The sequence below is a fragment of the Mastigoproctus giganteus genome, chromosome 3 (genome assembly GCF_048544385.1).
Source record: "Mastigoproctus giganteus isolate SK-2022 chromosome 3, ASM4854438v1, whole genome shotgun sequence".
NCBI lineage: Eukaryota > Metazoa > Arthropoda > Arachnida > Uropygi > Thelyphonidae > Mastigoproctus > Mastigoproctus giganteus.
The window spans coordinates 231,389,800-231,414,110 of record NC_143577.1 but is presented as its reverse complement, the minus strand read 5'-3'; the positions used below and the strand labels follow the sequence as shown (position 1 = coordinate 231,414,110).

The 24,311-nt window shown below is 38.8% G+C and overlaps 1 protein-coding gene across 2 annotated transcripts in view; it reads left to right on the top strand.

Annotated features, from left to right (window-relative positions):
- Positions 1-18,225: 18,225 nt before the first annotated feature.
- LOC150088833 (putative protein kinase C delta type homolog) overlaps positions 18,226-24,311 on the top strand; it is a 121,089-nt gene continuing 115,003 nt past the window's right edge. For both annotated transcript variants that reach the window (XM_090369694.1, XM_090369692.1), the window contains exon 1: positions 18,226-18,316. The gene's annotated coding sequence lies outside the window, so the exon portion shown is untranslated. The remainder of the gene's footprint in view (positions 18,317-24,311) is intronic.

Below are 24,311 nucleotides of genomic sequence, written 5' to 3'. Positions count from 1 at the left end.
TACTACGGGAAAAATAACAAGAGATATCTTTTATAAATATTTCTAGATATGATAGTAGTATCTTGACTGAATGACTAGCACATAATGCAAAAGAATGGCAAACACATCCCATTATAAATACTGATGGTACATCCTTTTTTAGCAATGACTGGAACCCACTCTTAGTACCCATCATAGTGGCACAATTATCACTTCCAAAGCCAACGAGATTACTTATTTGAATATTTTTTTTATGAAAAGATCTTTTACAGCTTGATAAAGCCCTTCTGAAGTACCATTTTCGACACAAACAGTGTCAAGTAACATATCTACAACATCAAGTTTTTGAATATCAAAATATCTAACAACAACAGCTAGAACTTGCGATAAAGATAAATCTGTACTTTCATCTATTATCATTGAAAACTTGTTGTTTCTGCATATGTTAGAAATGTATGTTTTTTCATGATAGGCTATGCCATCTTGTATAAGATAAGAGACTTTAGTCGCCTTCATCTGAACTTGTTTTGCAATATTGCTATCATGAAATGCTTTCTTACATGCTTCTATAAGGTGATCACATTGTGCAAATGGAATATTATGCTCAGAAATGAGTGCAGCAATTGTTAACTCTGCCTTTGCTACTTCTTCATTCTCCGTAGGTTTACGTTTTTGAAGAACGTGTCTAACGTTGAACTTGTCTTGGCAATATTTGCACTTTTTTTATGTTTAACTGTATTTTTATGCGCTAGTAACATCGATTTATTGGCATTCTTTAATTTCATTTCACAACAAATACAGTAAGACGCACCTTTTTCATTACTGTCTTCTTTCAACCAATCCTTTAATTCCTGATCTTCTAACCATTCATTTCTAAAATTTTGAGTATACCACCGTTTACTCATCTTTCTCTGTGGGGAACACGTTTCAGACATTGTGGGCAATTTGTGGGTATGGCTAATTAGCAGTTATCTTATTTAAAATGTTCTATAAAATAAAAAATAAATCACTAATCCATTAACATAAAATAGAAATAGTCACTACAATTTAAATTTATTATATCACTGTATGTAGTACACGCATAAATGTAAAAATCACACCAAATAATGCAATAATACCACGAACGATCACGAAAGACTGTGCAGTAAAGACCGCCTTCTGCCTGCTCAATAGGTTGCGCATACATGTTAGTAACACGAACATGTATGCTTACATGTATGAACATGTAAGCGTAATTTCATAGTGTAGAACCCTGCGAAAACTTTGAAATCCTTTTACATTTGTAGTATTTTGTACAAGCACTTGAGATATTACAAATTATGATCAGTATTGTTAGAATATAAAATTAAGAAAATTGTAAACTGTTATTAAATGTATTAAATTTTATTGTACAAGAAATAAAAATAAATTTTGACTTAAAATTAAAAATTACCAAAAAAACCCAGATAATGAGATATTTTTGTGAAAAAAACCTATCAACCCAGATGACAATCAAAAAACCCAGATCTGGGTGGAAAAACCCAGGAGTGGGAGCCCTGCCACCAACCAACTACTCGCTGGCTAAAGGCAAACTTCCACACATCTATCCTACATCTGTCTTTCCTCAATTTGAATTTATGCCCTCTCAGGTGATTATTCTGAGCAAGAGGAAGAATCCCATCAGCATTGAGCATGCTCAAACCATTCAAGGCTTTATACACCTCTATCAGATGGGAGGAAGCGACATAATACAAAAACTGGCAAGACTCTTCACAAAGTGCATTAGAAAAGGTGTGACGCCTAAGCAGTGGAATAATGCAATCATAGTTTTGCTGCATAAGAAAGGAGATAAATCAGAAATTCGAAATTATACACCAATTAGCTTGTTATCCCACATCTACAAGTTGTTCACAAGGGTCATTACTAACAGATTAGAAAGAATACTTGATGAGAATCAACCGAAAGAGCAAGCTGGCTTTAGGACAGGATTCTCAACTATGGATCACCTTCACGTAATATCACAGCTAATGGAGAAAGCAAATGAATATAAAACACCATTATGCCTGGCATTTGTGGATTATGAAAAGGCATTTGACTCCATACAGCATAAGGCAATGTTTCAGGCACTGGAAAGACAAGGCATAGATACCCCATATATTATGATTTTGAAGAAAATATATGAGAGTGCTACCTCCTTTATCAGACTAGACAAAGACAGTAGGAAATTTAAAATCGAGAAAGGAGTTCGACAAGGAGACACAATATCTCCGAAGCTGTTTACTGCTGCCCTTGAGGAAGCTTTCAGAAGATTAGACTGGTCGCAGAAAGGAGTCAATGTGAACGGAGAGTACCATTTACGATTTGCCGATGACATTGTGGTTATAAGCCATGATCCCAAAGAATTACAGGAAAATCTTAATCAGTTATGCACAATTAGTAAGGATTTTGGAATAAAGATGAATATGGCTAAAACAAAAGTAATGATGAACAAGTATGCCACAGAAAGGGAAATAATGATTAAAGGAGCAGTAATTGAAAAGGTGGAGTCATATACTTATCTGGGACAAGTCATTAGCTGTAATAATGATAAATGGCTGGAAGTCAAGAGAAGAATAAATTTTGGATGGATAGCATTCAGGAAATATAGTCACATACTGAAGAGCAATATCCCAGTTTGTCTGAAACGTAAAATAATGAACCAATGTATACTCCCCACCATGACTTATGGAAGTGAAACTTGGGCACTCACCAAAAGAATGGAAGAGAAGCTGAGAACTACACAGCGACGAATGGAACGAATTATATTGGGAATCAGACTGTTAGATAAGAAGAGAAACACATGGATTAGGCAGCAAACTCAAGTAACGGACATTCTTATCAAAACTAAAGAACTGAAATGGTCTTGGGCAGAACACATAGCTCGAAGACATGATGACAGATAGACTAAGAAAATAACAGAATGGTACCCAAGAGGAGCTAGAAGAAAACCTGGAAGACAAAGGCGGAGATGGATAGATGAAATTCGTGAGTTTTTGGGTAGTAAATGGATGTCCAGTGCTCAAAACAGAAGGAACTGGAAAGTTGCTGGAGAGGCCTTCATCCTGCAGTGGATTGAAAATGGCTGATGATGATCAGATCAACTCGCTGGTGCCTAGTCTCCAGACACTGTAATTTGCAAAACTTAAGCCTTTCTTCGTAAGAGTACCCCTTTGTTCCATTCACTAATCTTGTTGCCCTTCTCTGTACTTTCCAGAAGCTCTACATCCTTCTTGAAATGAAGCCTCCAGACCTGTATACAGTACTGAAGGTGTGGCGTGACCATTGCCGTATACAAGGGAATAATCACCTCCTTATTCCTGCTATAAAATTCCTGTATATCATTGGCAAGACACCATGAGCTACTCTTGCAGCCCTGCTCAGAGAACTTCATATCTTCCTGCACAATTACCCCCAGGTCCTTTTCATTCTGTACCACTGTCAGTGTAGTACCACAGAGTTGATACGTTGCTCTGGGATTGCTGTTTCCCATATGTAGTACTTTACATTTGTCAATGTTAAACTTCCTTTGCCACCTCTCAGCCCATCTGCTCAATCTTTTCAGATCCTGTTGCAGCAGCATAGTGTCAGTAGTGTCCTTGACAACCCTGCCAACCTTTGTATCGTCTGCAAACTTGGACATTAAGCTTGATATACCTTGATTAAGCTTGATATAGGATAATATAAGGCATAACATAGAAAAATAGCGAACAGGGGAATGGCTAATTCCTACGAACTATATATAGTGTTATAAAGGCCCTTTATAATCAATAAATCTGTTTAAAACATCAAATAGTTAATGATTAGGAGATAGCAAACATCTTACCACAAAGAAAAGAAATATAGGAAAGACGGCATGGTAGCGCACATGTTATTATATCCCCGATGATATTAGATGCCAGCGCCCTCGCAGGTCTGACATATAAATTAAATTAACCAAATAAATAAAATAAAATAAACCAAATAGAAAGCGCGCCCTCTAGAATTATGGTTAAGCGTGTAGAAATATCAAATATTATGTATTATATTTAGAGGAGTCCGTAGAAAAAGAAGATAGATATATATATATACACTGTTAGGTATATATATATATATATATACCTAACAGTAAGTATATATATATACCTAACAGTAAAAAGAAGATAGATATAAGGAAGATAGATATAAGTAAGATAGATATAAGTAAGTATACATATATACCTAACAGTAAAAAGAAGATAGATATAAGGTTCTCAGGTGTAAAAAGGAGAAGGCAAGAAATTAATTCCTACCCTAGAAGCAAATATAGGTACCACTTTTTCAATGAGCGTAAGCTATATCAGTCTTGCTCCTACGGTAGTGCCTGCTCTGTAAAGGCCGCTGAATGTCAATAATACAGTCTTTACAGGAATACTTATAAAGAGTGCGTGGTCTGATTTATTAATACTGCAAAACATTAGATATAATTTAAAGCGGGTTAAGATGATTATGACATTTATTAATTGCTATCAAAATAGCTATATGTAGGTATCTTGTTATGAAACGTTGGGAATCCGTTGTCTATCAACTGATATCTGAAATCATGAGTATGTTTATTATATTATCAGCATTGTTGCATATCTTAATCCTTCTAATACATTGTGAAACTATTATATTTTTGTGAATCCGTTTGGAGATATTTAAATACCAGTTTGTTAGGTCCTATAGATTTAAATCCGAATTCGTTACGTTTGTCGTAAACTTTTGTATATATTATGTTATCTTGTACTTCTATTGGTATTATGTTTATTAGTAAGATAGATATAAGTAAGATAGATATAAGTAAGTATATATATATACCTAACAGTAAAAAGAAGATAGATATAAGGTTCTCAGGTGTAAAAAGGAGAAGGCAAGAAATTAATTCCTACCCTAGAAGCAAATATAGGTACCACTTTTTCAATGAGCGTAAGCTATATCCCGTAAGCTAAACCTGGTTGAGGATCACCAGGTTTGACGTTTACTAAAAATCTGTCCAAAGAACTTTGCTGTTGTTGTTATTTGGGTTTTTAGGAGCATTAGCAACTAAGGCCATATTGCTCCGGGGATATGCGGTGGTCATTTCCTGACCTTTCCGCATTCTCCGTATTTGGTGGTCACGGGCTCGAACCCCGGTCTGATCAAGAAGCGTGTGCTACGCACTGCTGCTCCTGCCCACCTGGCTACGGAGGCTCCAAAAGAACTTTGCTTCTGCCTTCTCCTCAGGATGTTTCGGAAATGTGACATTGTCTGGTCATTCCAGACAATGCTATTACGGCTTGTTTGGGCTTTGTTGGGGTGGTACTTCTCTGCAAAGTTTTTGACATCCTTCCATTTGGCAAAGATTTCCTTGATTAATGAAGTAGTGGCTTCCTCTATCTCCTCCTCCTCCTCCGAGCCTGAAGAGTGTATCCATCTTAGTCTTGTGTTCTCAAGTTCCTGCAGCTCCTCAGTGGTCAGTTCTTCCCTGTGCCCCTCCACTAACTCCTCCACATCACCATCACTCATATCCAGACCCATGGACCTGCCCAGAGAGACAATATCCTCCACTATAGGCACAGCCTCAAAGTCCCTTTCAGTCACTGCTTCTGGCCACAAATTCCTCCAAGCAGAGTTCATTGTTCTGTAGGAAACTTCCTGCCAGGCTTTGTCAATGAGAGATATGCAATGGACGATAGTAAAGTGATCTTTCCAAAGCTCTCTTAGGGTTAATTCTGTGTCAGAGGTCACGTCAAAGCACCTCTGGAATAGTGCTTTAGTGTAGAGTTTCTTGAAATTACTGAAGACCTGCTGGTCCATGGGCTGAATGAGAGGAGTCGTGTTAGGGGCGGGAACTTTACAGTGATGAAGTCAAACTCCGGTAGCACATAGTCCTGCAAGCTTGGAGGGTGAGCTGGAGCATTGTCCATTATGAGGAGGGCCTTCAGAGGCAGGTTTTTCTCCTCTAAATAACTTTTTACACTTGGCTCAAACGTAACATTAAACCACTCGCTGAAATATTCTCTAGTTACCCAAGCCTTGCTGTTTGACCTCCACATCACAGGTAACTGAGTTTTCTGCACGTTATGTTTCTTAAAGGCCCTCGGGTTTTCAGAGTGGTAGATCAGTAGAGGCTTCAGTTTGCAATCCCCACTTGCATTGCCACAGAACAAGAGAGTTAGCCTGTCCTTCATTGGCTTGTGCCCTGGCAATGCCTTCTCCTCTTGTGTAATAGGTCCTGTTAGGCATTTTCTTCCAAAGCAGGCCTGTTTCGTCACAATTAAAAACTTTTTGGGGAACAAAACCATCAGCCTCCACAAATTCCCCAAACTCTGTAACAAAATCATTGGCGGCATCTTTATCAGCACTAGCTCCCTCTCCATGCCACACAACACTGTGAATGCCAGTCCTCTTCTTAAAATTATCAAACCAGCCATGGCTGGCTTTAAGCACTTCACTTTCTTGGCTCGTTCCTGCCTTGTTTTTCAAAAGATCGGCATGCATCAGTTTTGCCTTTTCGCAAATCATTGCCTCCGATACGCTATCGCCAGCACACTGTTTTTCTGTTATCCAGATCAACAGCAATTTCTCAACATGCTCTAATGTCCCTGATCTTTGTTTGGTAATTGATTTCACCCCCTTCGCAACGTTAGCAGATTTAATAACGTCTTTGTTTTTCACAATCGTAGATACCGTCGTTCTCGGCATACGGTATGCAGCAGCCAAGTCCCGGATACGCATGCCACCTTCATACTTTCAACAATCTCTCTTTTCACCTACATCGTGATCCTATCCATTTTCTTCGTTGCTTGGCTCTTCCCGTTAACTTTCTTAGTATATAAATAGTGTATTAAAACCAATAGAGATAACAAAAAGATAAAAATCGTTTAGACAAAACAAATGACCAAAGCGCGAAAAAGCAGCAGCAAAGGATGCAGATGTACAGGGTGATTCATTACCTGTGCGACAAACTTGCAGGAGGTGTAGGGGGCACAAAGACGAATCGGAATCACATAGCATTGCAGGGTCCGAAATGCCTTCGTCATGCGGGAGGTCGCGTGAACAAAGAAGCAAAGAAAAAGAACAGAAACAGCAACTCGTTAGTGTAACAGAAATCATTTTAATGAAAAGTTTTACATTGGCAAAAAGCCATGCTACAGAAGGTGTTCGAAAGTTCGACCAGAAGCAGTCACACAGGCTTCACAGCGCCGCTGAATGGAATCCCTAACGTTCTGGACGATTCCTGGCGTGTCTTGAATCTCCCCAGCAGCTACAGAGATGCGAGCGGCGAGGTCTTCAACTGAATCAACGGGGAGTCTCGTACACCAATGAATTCATTTGACCCCAACAGAAGAAGTCCAGGCATGATAGGTCCGGCGATCTAGCAGGCCAATGAACCGGACCACCACGACTTATCCAATGCTGTCCAAATGTAACGTTTAGTTGTTGGCGGATGTCATTGGTGTAATGTGGGGGAGCCCCATCATGCTGGAACCACATTGAGCGGCGCAACGACTGAGGAACATGTGCTTCTTCAATAAGTTCGGGTGGTCTTTGGAGCTATCAGTATTAAGGAGGGAAGTGTTTAGAATGAGGAAGCTTTTTCAGAGGGTTAGGGGTAGAAGTAATAATGAAGCATTAAGGTATAAAGAAATGTATAAAATTAAGAGGAGAGAATACCATAAGGCAATCTCTGAACACAAATTTAATGCATGGAAAGAATTGGTTTGTACTATTGGAAATAGTGAGCCATGGGGATTGTTGTTTAAGTTAACTAGAAACAAGTTGAATGTTAATAATTTAATTAATACTGTGTATTCAAATGATACTGAGTCTACTGATTGGTATTCTACAATTGCTACTATTACTAGCACTTTATTTTTGAATGACAATTGTGGGGAAGATAGTGTACAGCAGCAACAAATTAGACAGGGGAATGAACAATACACTGGATCATCTGAGATGGAATTGTTTAATATTGATGAAGTGAAATTTGTATGTTCTAAGGTTGGGGATAATAAAACACCAGGTTTAGACTTGATTGAAAATAATTGTGTTAAAAAGTTTGTTGACTTGTGTCCAGAAATAATGGTTAATATGTATAATAAGTGTTTATTGAAAGGAGTTTTTCCAGGATTTTGGAAAATTGCTCTGTTAAAATTATTACAAAAACCTGGCACATTGTTGACTGATCCTAGGGGTTATAGACCCATTTCTTTGTTAGCAAATTTGGGCAAAATATTGGAAAGATTGTTGTTGTTAAGGCTAGAGAAATTGTTCAACGAACAAAATCTTCATTTTAAATATCAATATGGTTTTAAGAGAAATAGTTCAACAGAGGATGCCCTACGCGATTTGATTAATTTTAGTGTAAATTCTGGTGAGAAATATGTGTTAGCATTATTTATAGATTTTGAAGGAGCATTTGATACTGTATGGTATCGAAGTGTGCTTTTTTCATTAAGAGAATTAAATTGTCCCAATTTGTTATACCAAATTATTAAAAGTTATTTAATGGATAGACAGATTATTATAAGATCCCAACATTTAACTTTTAATAGAATTATTGATCGTGGTTGTCCACAAGGATCTGTGTTGGGTCCTATTTTATGGAATCTGGTCTTAAACCAGTGGTTAAGTAGAACAGTCCCTAATTGTTATAAGGTGGCTTATGCTGATGATTTGGTTTTGTGCGTGACAGGAAGATCTAGAGCAGTATTAGAAAGTAGAATGGAGGTTATTGTTCAGGATTTGACTGATTGGGCTACATTAAATAAACTAAAAATTTCATCTTCTAAAACTGTCATGATGTTATTAAAAGGAAAATTAGACTACAACAGACCACCTCGATTATTAGTAAACAGTAAACAAATTCCTCTTGTTTCCCAGGTAAAATATTTAGGGGTTATCTTGGATGATAAGTTATTATTTTCCCAACATTTGAATTATTTAAGTAGGAAAATAAAAAATTACACTGCTTCTATAGTTAGGGTTACCAGAAAAGATTGGGGATTAGGTAAACGCATTTTGTATCTATATTATAAAGCTATTTTTATTCCGATTGTGTCATATGCTGCATCAATTTGGTATGTTCCTACTGTCAATGTAAAATTTAAACAAAAACTATTATCAATACAAAGAATAATGTTGTTAACTATTTTGCGTGTTTGTAAGACTGTTTCGACTAATGCTCTACAGGTGATTGCGGGGGTATTGCCTTTGGATTTAACAGTCGTGTATAGAGCTTTTTGTTATTTTATAAGAAAAGGAATACAAATTACATTTCTGGGGATTACTAATGAAGTTTCTTCTGCAGTCAGCAAACAGAAGAAAGAAATTTTGGTGAAATTAATTAAATTATGGCAGGACCATTGGGATTCCAGTAGTACTGGTAGAGTAACTTATTTATTTATACCTAGTGTTGAATTTAATTTTAATATCAAATTGCATCGCTGGTTTTATCCAAGTATGGAATGCTCATATTTGATTACGGGGCATGGTTCCTTAAAAAATAAGTTGCATCAGTTTAGTTTAGTGGAAGATCCTTACTGTGTTTGTGGAAGGTTGGAAACATGGGATCATATCTTATATGAATGCAATTTATATGATGAATTTAGATTAGACTTATTTAATTTGGTACCTAATTTTATTAGGGGTTCTGAATTAATTTGGCTGTCTAATGAAAGGAATTTTGTAGAATTTCAACGGTTTTGCAGGTTGACATTTAATAAAAGGAGGAGTATACATGTTGTTACTAATACTGACTAAAGACCTGTTTTTTTTTGTTTTTTTTTTTCTCCCCTCCTCTGGATGGATAGACATTCTGTCTTGGAGGCGGGGAGAAATTTTTTTTTTTTGGCTGGCCTTGTGGAATGACCATGAGGCGGGATTGTTGCACTCACTAGTAAGATGTATTCTCCTAGTTGGTGCATTTTTTTTTTTTTTTTTTTTTGCTGGCTCTTGGGTGTGGGCACCCCAGGAGCGGGACTGCTGGCACCCACCAGTCTTGCACCCTTACTGGTGGGTGCGGGATTTAGGTGCAATATGCACAGCCAGAGTTAATAGATCCAGGCATAGCTCCTCGTGCCAGGGATGGGCACCAGGTGGTAATTGCCCAATGGACTATCACCTGGTGGCAGAGTAGCCTGTTTGACTTATAACACATTACACACACGTGTACACACACTTACACTAACAGGCCATTATGAGAATATGATATTATATGATAAATTGGTGGAGATGGATGTATGTCCGGGTGCCACCCTTCGACAGTTAAATACATACATACATACATAATAAGTTCGGGCAGGACTTGCTGTAGAAAGATCAAGTATGCCCTACCGTCCAGACGAGGGAGCAGAAGGTACGGTCCAATGAGGTGGTCTCCAACAATGCCGGCCCAAACATTGACAGAGAAACGGCGTTGAGTTGCACGTGTTCGCGTACCATGGGGGTTCTCTAAAGCCCACAAATGGGCGTTATGTTGATTGATGGTTCCCTCTCTTGTGAAACTTGCCTCATCCGTGAACAATACGGACGCAGCAAATGCGCTGTCTGCCGCACTCTGTTGAAGAAACCAAGTAGCAAAAGTCCTCCGGAGTGGATAATCCGCAGGCTCCAATGATTGGACGCGTTGAGGATGGTATGAACTCATTTGGTTTGTTGACAGTATCCTCCATACAGTGGACTGGGAAATACCCAATAGTTGGCCTATCGCTCGAGTACTCTTACTCGGATTGCCTTCTGCAAGACGTAGGACATTCTCCTCATTGTCTGGCGTCCTTGTCGTTCGCTCTCGATTCATGGTACCCCTCGTGAAACAACCAGTCTCACGTAACCTTCTGTGCACACGTGCGAAAATCGTATGAGGAGCACGCCTGTGCGGGAAGCGTTCCTTGTACAAGCGCAGAGCGTCGCGCCCGTTACAGTCCGCACCGCCATACGCGAGGTACATGTCGGCCAGTTCAACGTTTGAATACTCGTCCATCCTACTGCCTTGGGAACCGGTTCGCAAATGCTGACTTCCAGCGGGATCGCTGTTCACGCGACCTCCCGTTCAACGTCCTCTACCGCATGACGAAGACATTTCGGACCCTGCAATGCTATGTGATTCCGATTCGTCTTTGTGTCCCCTACACCTCCTGCAAGTTCGTCGCACTGGTAGTGAATCACCCTGTTTATATAATAATATAAATGCCAATACAAGCATAACACTAAAGGCCACAAGGAAAAAAAATAGATTAACTACAGATTAAAGATAGAAGCCAGCAAATGGCAAAACGGAATTACAAACAAGACCATCTAAAGACTAAAAAACAGAAATGGATGTAATTTAAAGAATAATATCGCGAAAAGCAGCTGATAACTAATTCTTTATTTTTATTTCTCATATTTATTATAATATAAATATATATACAGTATATATATATATATATATATATATATATATACACTGTGCTGCCACTTTATTAGGTACACCTACCTAGTAGCGTGTTGAGCCTTCAAAACAGTCTGAATTCGTCTAAGCATGGATTGAACAAGATGCTGAAAACGTTGTGCAGGAATGGAGTAACATGCAGACATCAGCGTGTCGCGCAGTTCCTAGAGATTCAACGGAGGTGTAGGCCTGCAGCGAACAGCCCTTTCCAGCTCATCCCAAAGATGTTCAATAGGATTGAGATCTGTGGACTGAGCGAGCCACTGCAACAAAGTAAAGTCATTGTCATGTTCCTGGAACCATTCCATAGTGATTCGGGCTTTGTGCACCGGCGCATTATCCTGCTGGAAGTAACAACCTGACAGGATAAATTGTCAACATGAACGGATGTACTTGGTCAGCAACGATGTTTAGGTACGATGTGGCATTCAGACGTGAATCTATGGGTATCAATGGACCCAACGTGTGCCAAGAAAACATTCCCACACCATAACACTGCCCCCACCACCTTGCACAGTAGTCGTCAGACATGACGAGTCCATGGATTCATGTTGTTTTCGCCAAATTCTGAGCCTTCCATTAACATAATGCACCATGAACTTCGACTCGTCAGACCAAGCAACTGTTTTCCAATCCTCGTTAGTCCAGTGCTGGTGTTGCTGTGCCCACAGGATTCGTGCTCGGTTGTTCTTCATTGATAAAAAAGGTACGCGATGTGGCTGTCGGCTGTTGTAGCCCATTCGCGACAAAGTGCGACTAGTGTTCCGTTGCGATATTTTGTTCTGCGCACGAAGGTTGTATTCTGATGTGCGACATTGTGGCCCGTCTGTTTGCTCGCACAAGTCTAGCCATCCTCCTCTGACCTCTCTCATCAAGAAACGATTTTCTTCCACAGGAGTGCCTTTGAGAGGATATTTTCTGTTCGTTGCACCAGTCTCGATACACCCTTGAAACTGTGGTGCGTGAAAAGTTCAGGAGAACTGCCATTTCAGAGATACTTGTCTTGGTTGTCCAGCACGCCTTGCACCTACTACCATGCCACGTTCGAAGTCCGTTAGATCACTCCTTTTCCCCATTCTTGCTACGGTTTGTACGCTTAACTGATACTAGAAAGGTTGTTCTGCTGCATTTATATCCACAACTGTGGTCATGTGACTTGCAACGTTGTGGGACAAACCATTTGTGTGCACAGCAGGGGTGCACCTAATAAAGTGGCAGCACAGTGTATATATATATATATATATATATAAATTGTGAGAGCTGCTGTGGCTCTACCAACATCAACATTCTGTCTCATAGCCACAGGAATACAGTATGTTCGCTGTAGAATTCTATGCCATTAAGATAGCCTTAATATTTCTCACTAATGATTTCAGTCCGAAGACGATATCTATATCGACCCTTCGAATGCAGTTACGGTCCTCCAAGACAGACAATTTTCACTGTACACATCCATTCATGGATCCATCTCATCCATTAATCAATCTTAGGTGCCGAGTGGGGAATGAAAAGTGGACAGAAATTTGGCAGAGCAAGTTATATAAGAAGTTACGAAACATAAAACAGAATTCACAGTTAAGAAAATCCAGATTCCGATCAAACAGACACGAAGAGGGTGTGCTGGCCAGAGCGTGTATTGTTCATACTTACCTTACGCATCTCTATTCATTGTTAGGAAATAATCCCAAATTTTGCTTGCACTGCGGTTCACCACTAACCGTAACCATACTGTATTCTTATAGAATGCAGTGATAATCAGTCTGCCATATCCACATAATTTCGAGCCCTTTTTAACTTATAGGATTCTCTTCAGCTTAGTCATATTATTGGGCACAACTCCAAATCTAACTGAGTTCTCCACTGTCTAAAACTGATTAATATACGAAGGGTGATCATTTAATTCGCGGACAGGTGTAAGATTTTTATGTTTACCGCGCGAACTTTCCATAACTGCCACTAGAAGCGCTCTCCCTGTCGCTATTGAGCAGACTCTGTCGAGCTAGTGTTGCGGGAAGAAAGTTTTTTTTTTTTTTTTTTTTTCCGCGTGTCACTAACGATCGTTTTGAAGCAAGTATCATGACGGACATACAGATTGAACAGCGATATGTGATTCGCTATTGTATCAGACGGGGCTTGAATGCATCGGAAACAGTTTAAAGAGATGAATCAAGTGTATGATATTGAGTGCCTTGGTGGGGCGGATATATTCTGGTGTCATTTGTCATTTGGGTGAGCTTCTATCCCAAGTCGCCACTCGGGTTCTCACCCACATGCGACTTGGTTCTCATTCGTGTTGTTCAACCCTACCTGTCTAGTATGGTTAGTTTAACACAACACAAAGACCCAACCGGTCAACACAAAGACAAAACAAATAAATTCAATTTCGGCCATTTGGTATGGTATTGAGTGTCTTGGTAGGACGGCCATATCCCGGTGTGACCGAACTTTCCATTGTGAATGGTTTCTCCATAAAGATAATGCCAGGCCCTATAGAGCTAATATTGTGCAGGCAGTGATCACTGCCATAGGTCCCCATTGTACCCGGGGTTCTGCCACATCTCCTTCATTCATCGGACCTAGCCCAGTGTGATTTCTTCTTGTTCCACTGAAGAAAGCTCTGAAAGGCAAGCGTTTCGCGTCCAACACAACGATGCTCGCAGAGCCACAACGGAGGCACTTTGCAGTCTTTCGAAAAATGGCTTGCAAGTAGCATTTAATGCGTGGGTACGAAGGTGGCGAAAGTGTATAAAGTTCAAGGGAGAGTATTTCCAGAAGGAGAAATTTACAGAAGATTCAGATGGTATGGTATTGAGTGTAAAGTCTCACTTCACAAGAACAGGAGCAATTTGGCCACAGTAGCCCTTGCGCCAAAAAGCTTACTCCAACGACATAAAAATACACTGGTGTGTAAAACTTAAGGACCAACATTTTTATTTCTAAAGTTTACAACCACAAAATCAAACGAAACAGCCTGTGGCGATTTGCATAACTGTGGCCGTTCAGTAGAAAGCTGGTGCACATGCAAAAATTTGAATCGTGATGAGAGGGCTCACATAAACAGATGAAAGCAGCAGTTCAGCAGTTATGTGCAAATTATCGAATGGTGAGCACGATTGTTACAGACTTTCGATTGGTTTCATACAGTGCTACAGACAACGAAATGGCCAGTAGACAACATCTGGATGACTTTAGCCGGGGTCGAATAACTGGGAAGCGCGAGGAAGGTCGAAGTGCGAGGAGTGTGGCTGCAGAGTTCGGTATCGCCCATAGCATCGTCTCACGTGCGTGGTCGGCCTTCAGAACGATAGGTACAGCTGCTCGAAGGACTAGTGTGGTCGTCCACGAAAAACAACGCCCAATGATGACCGCTATATACTCCTACAGGCCAAGAGGGACCGACACCAGACAGCGAGATCCATTGCAAACCAGCTCCACAGGATGCAGGATATCGCGGTTTACTGTGGCCAGGCGACTCCACAAAGGTGGACTGTTTGCCCGACTGCCAGTACGCTGTGTCCCTTTAACATCTGCCCATCGGAGACATCGTTTACAGTTGTGTATCGAACACAAGGACTGGACAGCAGTTCAATGAGGTAAGGTACTCTTTACTGATAAGGGTAGATTCAGTCTCAGCAGCGATTCTGGGCGTCAGCTAATCTGGCGAGAGGTTGGCACACGGTATCACCCCGCATACATCACTGAAAGGGATCGATATGACGGTCGAGGTGTTCTCGTCTAGGGAGGCGTTATCTTGGATGGACGTACACAACTCGAGATACCGGAAGGCGGTACTCTAATCGGTGCACGCTACTGTTCTGAGGTAATCCTTCCCCATGTGCATCTGTTCCGAGGTGCCATTGGCCCCGAGTTCGTGTTTATGGATGATAACGCCACACCCCATCGCACTGTAGCTGTTTATTTGCTTTTGGAAAGTAAGGACATTGTTCGTATGGATTGGCCTGCCTGTTCGGTGATCTAAATCCCATCGAGCATATATGGGACGCTCTGGGGAGACGTATAGCGGCACGTCCACATCCACCAGAAAATGTTCACTAGCTGAAGATGGCACTGACAGAGAAATGGACGATGTTACCGCAAGCACTTATCAACGACATTGTTCAAAGTATGGACAGGCGGTGCAAAGCCTGCATCGACATTAGAGGTGGTCATATCTCCTACTGAGGGCCACCTCTTCCCTTTGTTCCATCTTTGGCAGTGATGCATCTGTATCATGGCAGCAAGTGCTATGTTGCCATTTTTATATAAAGTCCCTTTGTACCGTTTTGTCCCCGTTGTTGTGTCGGTGTTGTTTCCTTCATCATTTCTGTACATCACGAGGTTCCTTTGGTATGCTTTTCCCCTATCCAGGCCACTCCAATGAGAAGCTACAGGTGAAAATCTGACTGGTCCTTAAGTTTTGCACACCAGTGTAAAATAAAAAAAGACAGAAAGAAAGAGAGAAAACTGTTCCAACATGATTTGGTAACATTACACAGTCACTGCTGCAACGTCACCACCCTCTTAAAAAAGAAAAAGAAAAAAGTTATAAAATAAATAACAACAAAAGTAAAAACAAAAACGGAACAATATTGCAGCTGCAGCTGAGAAAAATGACGCACCGTATAGCACGATTCAGATGCATTTGTCTTTTTTGAAAAATCTGAAGAATTTTTCAATTCATATATTGCACTTCTATTTGTTGACCTGACTATTTAAATCATAATGAACCTTAGTTAATTGATAGAGCTTCTTAATGTACCGTTATTTAAAATTCGACTTAATGAGAATAACAGCTTAACTGACGATACTCACCTCAAATAATCTGCTTAGTTGTATGTTGTTTAAGGAAATTTGTGGAAATTCAATTAAATAGCATAGAAATGGAATTTAAAAATAAATAGAGTAGAGAATCCCTACTCTATTTATTTTTAAATTCCATTCTATGCTATTTATTTTTAAATTCCATTCTATGCTATTTATTTTTAAATTCCATTCTATGCTATTTAATTGAATTTCCACAACTTTGCCTTAAACACCATACAACTAAGCAGATTATTTGAGGAGAGTACCGTCAGTCAGTAGAAGTTGATAACTTAAATAGATTCAAAGGCAGAACTTGACAAACGTTTGGAGCGAGGGGATGGGGATTTTTTTTTTTTTTTTTGGCTGATGCTATATAAGCTTGCTTTCTTGCATCAATGGCCCTTGCTAATGCTAAATGCAATTATGCTAATGCTAAATGTTAAGCTGTTATTGCTATTATTCTCATTCATTAAGTCGAATCATAATGAACTTAATCAGACATGAAGAGCGACGTCAGTGGCGAGTTATACCTTCATGGAGCCGAAGGCGAAATGGAATTTAGTGGTCCCATTTAAGCAAAAACTAATAAACAACATTTTCAATTTCATTTTATTGTGACAACAAAACAAACAAATTATATAACATAGGAGCTAAATATAAAATTTTATCAATATCGGTAACACCATTTTTGAAAAAAAAAGTAATTTTCAAATTAATCTTCAATTAAATTTCATTGAACATGGCAGGTAGAAAGTTCAGTTGCCGATAAAAAAAAATCACTTAAAAAATATTAGTGAAAAACAGCAATGAGTTTTTGAAACAGTGATTTCGGGGAGGGTCCTTCTGATCGGGGGCCCCAGGCAGATGTCTTTTTTGCCTATAGGATAATGCGCCACTGAGCGATGTTATGACATTTTTTCTTGAAATTTGTTTAGCGTGATTTTACAGTAATGCGGGCCCTCGTGGGTAGCACAGTTGGTAGGATCGCTGTCCTCCCCACACCGAGTGGAAAAGACCTGAGTTTGAATCCCATCGATGACGGGAGGAATTTTTATGGGTCTTTTTCACGACGTGGTTGAGTTAGTGGGTTTCAGGCGAGGGTTTTTCTCCCGGAAACTGGGTTTTTCGTCCAGCAAACAGAAAATCGACCTCAGAACACACCATTTACAGACAATATACACAGAGCAACATGGCCTTAGTTGCCGATGCTGCTAAAATTCAATAACAACAACAACAGTAATGTGGGCAAAAAATCCAACGATTTGTAAATCTAGTCTCATAATCTGTAGATTTCAAGTTAAAAAAAACAACAAAACATGTTTTTGTTTTTTTTTAACGACTGGAGATCTTGGTTCAAGGTACCTCCAACATGAAATAAAGATAAAATAATCGGGATCAATATCTATAAGTTACCGGTAAGTGCCCGTCAAATTGTAGTATGAGTCAGGCGAACTTTTCATCCACAAGAAGAGAGAAAAACCGACCATAGAATGCGCGAAATTTAAAGGTGTGATATACTGGTGCCTCGTGGTCTTAGTTGTATAAGAATTCAATTCTAAAGACCACAACCCATCAATTGCTTCCAACACACTACCAGGTCGTACCACTATTAAAAATTGTTTTGCATTAGATAACAGAAACTCTGTTTGCTGCACGTAAGAGACTGTTATTATTCAAATACTTTCAATGCGTCACTGAAATACGTTTTCCAAGGAAGTACGCGTTACGATAACCCATGAAAGCATCGGCGTAGCTATTTACTGATTAACTTTTAGGTGAGCTGAATCACTGTTTGAATACAGTGTGATGTTGCAAGCTTAATTCTAGGTATTGCTTATCACAAAAAACGTTTTCGCAGATTGGACCTTTTGCATTGTATCTTTAGATGTGCACAAGTGAATAGGCTTATCAGTGAAGTTATTACCGGGAACACTTTGCTTCAAAATATCTCGAGGTGTACGAAAAAAAGTTGTGTGTATTTATAGTGTGTCTGAATTCGTAAAAAGGGAAAGATCGTACGAGAGTGTTTACGACGAAAGCCCCCTAATCGCTGTTATGTTATGTTAAATTGAAATTTGGAATGTTCTTCTGGAATACTTTTGACAAGTAAGTGGCTGGTTCGTATAAGAAACTTTATTCTAGACATACCGCAAGGAATTGGCATACCTAGTTCTGTTTAATTAGTTCAATGGTGTTATTTTTATTACTTTTTTTTTTAGTTGATACAATATTTCGAGATTTCTATAATGAAAATCGCATCTGGAGGCCAATGGATATCTTAATTGCATTTGTTACTGGCGCTTTCAGAAACTTCTCCACGAAGCAAATTCACAATCCACTAAAATGACTTCAGCACAACACTTTTGCTCATGATTTCACTTTAATTACTCGTAAGAACAAAGAATTAGCATCTTAAAGCATGCTTTGGTATGTGTTAAACGTCAAAACAACTAAGGCAATGGGCATCAATATACTGTGTGTGTAATTGCGTTCGAATCATGCATAATAAAAATGGCTAATATTATTCGTATTGGCGTATGTATGACAAGGGCCGATTAGTTCCTCCCACCCTCTTCTTACGGGAAACTTAGCCCTGATAAAATTTCCTTTCCATGATTAGATTGTTGAATTTTATTTATTTATGAAACCCTCAACCACGAAAGGTATCAAAACCTGTAGTACTTAGTATAGTGCATGGGTTGAAGGATGGGGAGGGAGGGGATGCTGGAAACTTTTCTCTGGTGACTAAAAATGGGTTTCACCACTTCAAGCCTCCAATTAGCAAAGCGGTGGTTGATGAGAATCATCTACCACCTAGCATTAGTACTTATTAGTATTATATTATTAGAGCTTTTTTATTATTATTATTATTATTATTATTATTAATAGCCATATGGTGCAAGGAAACCTGAGGTTTATGCTGCACCGGCCAAAAAAAAAAATTTCCCTATTACACTGAAAGAGAGAGAAGTAGAAAGGAATCACCAAGAAAGAGAAAAATGATGATATCCAGCTCAAGACCCTGGGTGTGCCAAGCCCATACTCACCAGATGTGAGCCCCTGGGGGTAATATATTAGTATTAGTACCGCGCATGGATTGAAGGAGAAGGGTGGGATGCCAGAAACTTTGCTCCAGATTCTATTTAAAGTACTTATTTAATCGATATTTTAAATTTTCTATTAACCACTGACACATGCGCATTTTATGCCATTTTCTTATACTGTATATTGTTTTGACTTTATTCATGTGTATAGTAATCGTCGAACTTTACATAATTTATATTATTATTTCATTTATAAATTAAATTACTAATTTTCTTTAAGTTGTAAATCAGTACCTTTTTTTTTTTTTTTTTTTTTTTTAATAATTGGTTTTATAATCCCCATCCATACACGCGCCCACCCTTTTACAAATTCTAAAATACCCTACTGTCAAGAGAAAATGAAGTGGTTATTGTTATTCCAAGCGCAGATCATTCGGCAAAATGCCTTGAATGGTTTAGAGGGAGAGGCAGCTTAATCGGCGCCATCTTGAAAGGCTTATTAAAGTGAACGCAGTTTAAAAAACAAAACAAAACTGGTTCTTGAAATTGCAAGCATGTTTTTTTTTTTTTTTTTTTTTTCCATTACATTTATGCTTACATCAACGGAAAATGCTTTTATGGTAAATCATTCACCCATATTCTTATCGCATCTTTATAAAGTTGATCGTATAAGGTAGAAAATACAAGGGCAGGTTAAGAACCATCTGCGATAACACTATCACTGTCAGTTCCTTTTAGTGCACCTAGCCACTAATACCTGTAAACGGAACAAAGACAGTTAATTATTCTTAAATGGGGCGGAACTGGTTTATAGTATCAACTTCGAGCATAGCTATTTTAATACGCAGAATTATTAAAATTTACGTAAGCAAAATCGGCGTCGTTTGTTAAAGCGTTTCAAGTGGATGATAATGATAACTGCTGTTTGTATAAAATGTTTACACTTCCTCAGATTTAAAACTTTCCTGATTAGAGCACTCTTACATGATATGGTTTATGTAAGTGCTTGTTCCGTCACTTGTGGACATCCTGCAGTCACTTAAAATGTGACAGACACGCTATTTTGATTTAATCCAAAATGCATTACCGATTATCATTTTAGACGCTAAACATCCGCCTCGTGTTTTTAATTCCTGCTATAATCATAAGTTATGCGTATACACTACACCCTCAAAAGTATTCGAACATCCCACCCCTCCAACACTAGTGAAGAAGGTCCAGTTGTCAGTACAAGCAAGCAAGTAAATGCCAGACAATTTTTAACAGTAACAAGTTCCATAACAGATTCGAAGAATAAAATTTACGTATTTTTTTTCTATAATTTACTGGGGAACTTTATTAATTCTATTAGTTAATAAACACTAATTTATTAACAGCGTTTTTTTTTATTATTATTAAGTTTGTATTTCAAGAATTAATTGTAAATAGGCTTTGTCTATAATGTTGAAGATATACCGTATATACACTAGGTGACCACTTTATTAGGTACACATACCCTATTCACGAAATGGATCTCTTCTTCAATAAGAGCATCACCGTTAGACCATGCGATATTGAAGTAGGTGGGCAGATACGCGTCGTTGGGATTCTGTATGTGCGAAATTCATTACGAAAACGAGCAAGGATAACGATTTAAATGACTGAATGTGGCATGGTAATCTGCGCGAATTGCATCTAACAATTGCATTTAACACACGCCGTCTGTCTGGGGTCTATCCAGTTTACTCCAATGAACAAGTAACATCCAGCCAATGGTGGTTGAAAACATCTCGTTGATACAAGAGGCCAAAGCCACAAGGGAGGATGATAAGACTTGTCTAAGGTAATAGAAAGGCTAGATTCAGTCAAATAACAACCCAGTACAACAGTGGCAATCGAAGAGGTATTTCAGAATGCACAACTGCTTGTCACGGATCAGGTAAGCTTTCAGGACTGATACTGATTCCTGCTGTTTCACACTGATGGAAGGATCAGAATGCTGTTTTCAAACAGCATGAGTCCATAGATCCATTTTGCCGGGTGTCAACAATGCAGGCTGGTGGTTGTAGTGTAATGGCATGCAGAGTGTTTTAGTGGTGCACATTGGGCCCCGTGATACCAGTAGGGCAACATTTGGATGTCACAAGTTATCTGAAATTTGTTTCCGCCAAGGCACATCCATTCATAGCTTCAGTGCATCCGCCTCGAATGGTTTCTTCAAACAGGATAATGGCCATGTCATAACGCCAGAGTTGTACAGAACTGATTCCAGGAATAAGAGTTCAGCCTATGAGTTCTGCAGTGGCTTCTCCATTAACAAGATTCAATATAACTGAGAACCTTTGTTCCATGATCCTGTGGGACGGTCACTATTAGGTATGTGTGCCTAATAAAGTGTCCGCTCAGTAAATACTAGTGCCCGAAAGCTAAGCAACAAACAAAAATTTTAATAAATTAAAAATCTTTTATTAGATTATGTGTAAACATTAGAGATATTCGTTTCAATGTGTCTTAATAATCACAGACTGGACACATTTCGATTCTGAAAAAGTTTTTTATGCAAATGAGTTCACGAGCAGCCAAAATGTTACACCCGTAATCTAATGAGGTATACGATCTCCGTGTGTAGCAATAGAGATGGGGAACTGTGACTAGCAACCTACCTGCTTGTAGATCCCAAGCATACTTTATTGGATTGAGGTCTGAGCGACCATTCCATAGGTTCCATATGAGAGCACTGTGAAGACATGCATTATGGTCCATTAAAAGAAAGCGTGGACTAAGATCCAGCAAGTCCCTGTGATGACTAGCAGTTAAGGACAGAACAGTCGTCGTCCATAGAGTTGACACGATGAACGATGTCGGCCAGTTCTTCGCGAAACAGTTTTGTTGTTTTGAAAGTGGTTCTGCACTTATCCTACCACACTGCGCATTATGTTCAGGCCATGTGGCCACTATTCTTATTATTGCTCTCCACTTCAAAGGAAAGCATCCAAAAAAAATAACGTGTTTGTGATATTTTCACAACGATGGTTATCTAAAAACAGATAAACAGCGGTTCCGAGAGCAGCCCGTTATAACTCTGGTAACCAGAAAATGTTTTATCTGGATCCCGGAGTTGTAAGAGATTATGCATAATTTTGTTAACTTTCATAAATGATGAATATTTGGTTTTATTTTTATTTAAAAATGTATCCGCGTTCCTTCCTTAGATTTTGAGCAACAGAATATAAACCTGGATACAAACAAGAAATTGTTGTCTCACACTACGTGAGGTCAGAGTAATATTGTATTCCCTGATAAAAGGTACTGAAAAAACACTAACGAATAAGCATATTTTACTATAATTTTGTTTAAGTCAGTATCATAGAGTTATAAATGAAGCAGCAGTAGTAGAGTTAATAACTATAATCGAACTTGAACGTGCAAAGGTAGTCTGATGCCAAAGTAGACAGCATACAATGGATTTCTTCTCAGCGTTCCAAATGTTGACCACACGGTGCGGAACAGACCAAAGATCGCTTTTATGAAACGCTTGCCATATACAGTATTATGTAAGTTAAAGCGATCTTCGGTCATGTTGCCCGAAAATATAAGGTCCAAAGTTGCCAAAGTACATCTTAAGAGGTCCAGGAATATAAAAAGCACTATACCAAGGTCCCTACGTAGGAGCTGTCAAGAAAATCAATAGACAGTTACAGATTCGAAGAAGTAGTCTTGGGGAAGTGGAAAAGAATTCTCTGGAGAGACAAATTTCGATGTAACCTGTTTTCCTCAGGTGGGGGAACTTGAGTTAGGGCAAATCCGGAGATCTTTTGGGAAAGGTCACTGTCACAACTGTGAGCTTGGTGTCAGTCTGGTAGACTGGACTTCTTTTAGCGATATGGTGATGTTTATATGACACAGTACTTTACGTTTTTAACAGGATATCTACCCTTTGCAAGGCTATCTACCCTAAGATAACGTGGCTCTGATGGATAAGTCCGATAGATTCAATGAGACATATTGGAAAGACGTTTGAAATTTCATCCACAGAGGACAATATCACTTACCTAAACAAAAGAAAAAGGCAAATATTTTATTGGACAGACATCATAAAGGAACTTAAGATCCTTTATGATGTCTGTAGTATACTACAGTATAGGCTAAACCCAAGGGTAGACGGACTGAGGTTTTTTGCAAGCAGCCTTCAGTCACGGGGGCTGAATTATTGCTTTCAAAATTGCAGAGTGTGTCACGTTGATTCTCGTCACAAGATACTATTTATCTTTGCAGTAAAGTTCTTAAATATAAATAAATTTTCAGAAATGTGAAGAAATTAAGTTATATTGCCTCCGTCTGCGCTCAGGAATTGAAATAATGACTTCATTTTATTTATTTATTTTTCATCTTTTTTATTTTAATTTTTTATTCCAATTTAACCCCGTGGGCTACCGTCCAACTCCTCTATAGGAACGGCACCACCTCGAACTTTGTACTCCATACAATCGCCCGGGACGTCTATATGGAACAATTGTGTAAACTCCATCTGCCACTTTGCCTTTTAAATCTAAAATTACGTAAAGATCACATCACTCACTGGAACTGTCATGAATGTTACTCACCTTAATATCTGCAAGTTCTTCTGTTACCAGGGTGTAATGTAATGGCAGTATTTTATTTATTTATTTATTATTTTTTTTTTTTTTAATTTTTGTTGCTGCTGACTCTGCATACGAGAATACCAGCTTTAACTTCCACGCCACTCATATCTCTCTGACTGAAAGAGAAAATATAATACTGTATTTGCTGATTACGTACATGAAAACCATTTAAATAATAACTAAAGTAATGTTGTTAATACAAAATATATCAAAAATATTTTAAAAGATGCACTTATGCAGTTCAACCGGTATAAAATGGCATGTTGCAGATTCATTTCCACTCCAGTTCTGCATACAAAGAAACGTACACCATTAATTAAATTTAAAGAAGAAGAAAATAAAGCTTTATTAATAACGTGGAGTGTAAAACAGGTAGTGAATCTTTGCAATGTCAGCAAAATTTGTGCAGTGCCAATACGAGAAAACTCCGCGTTA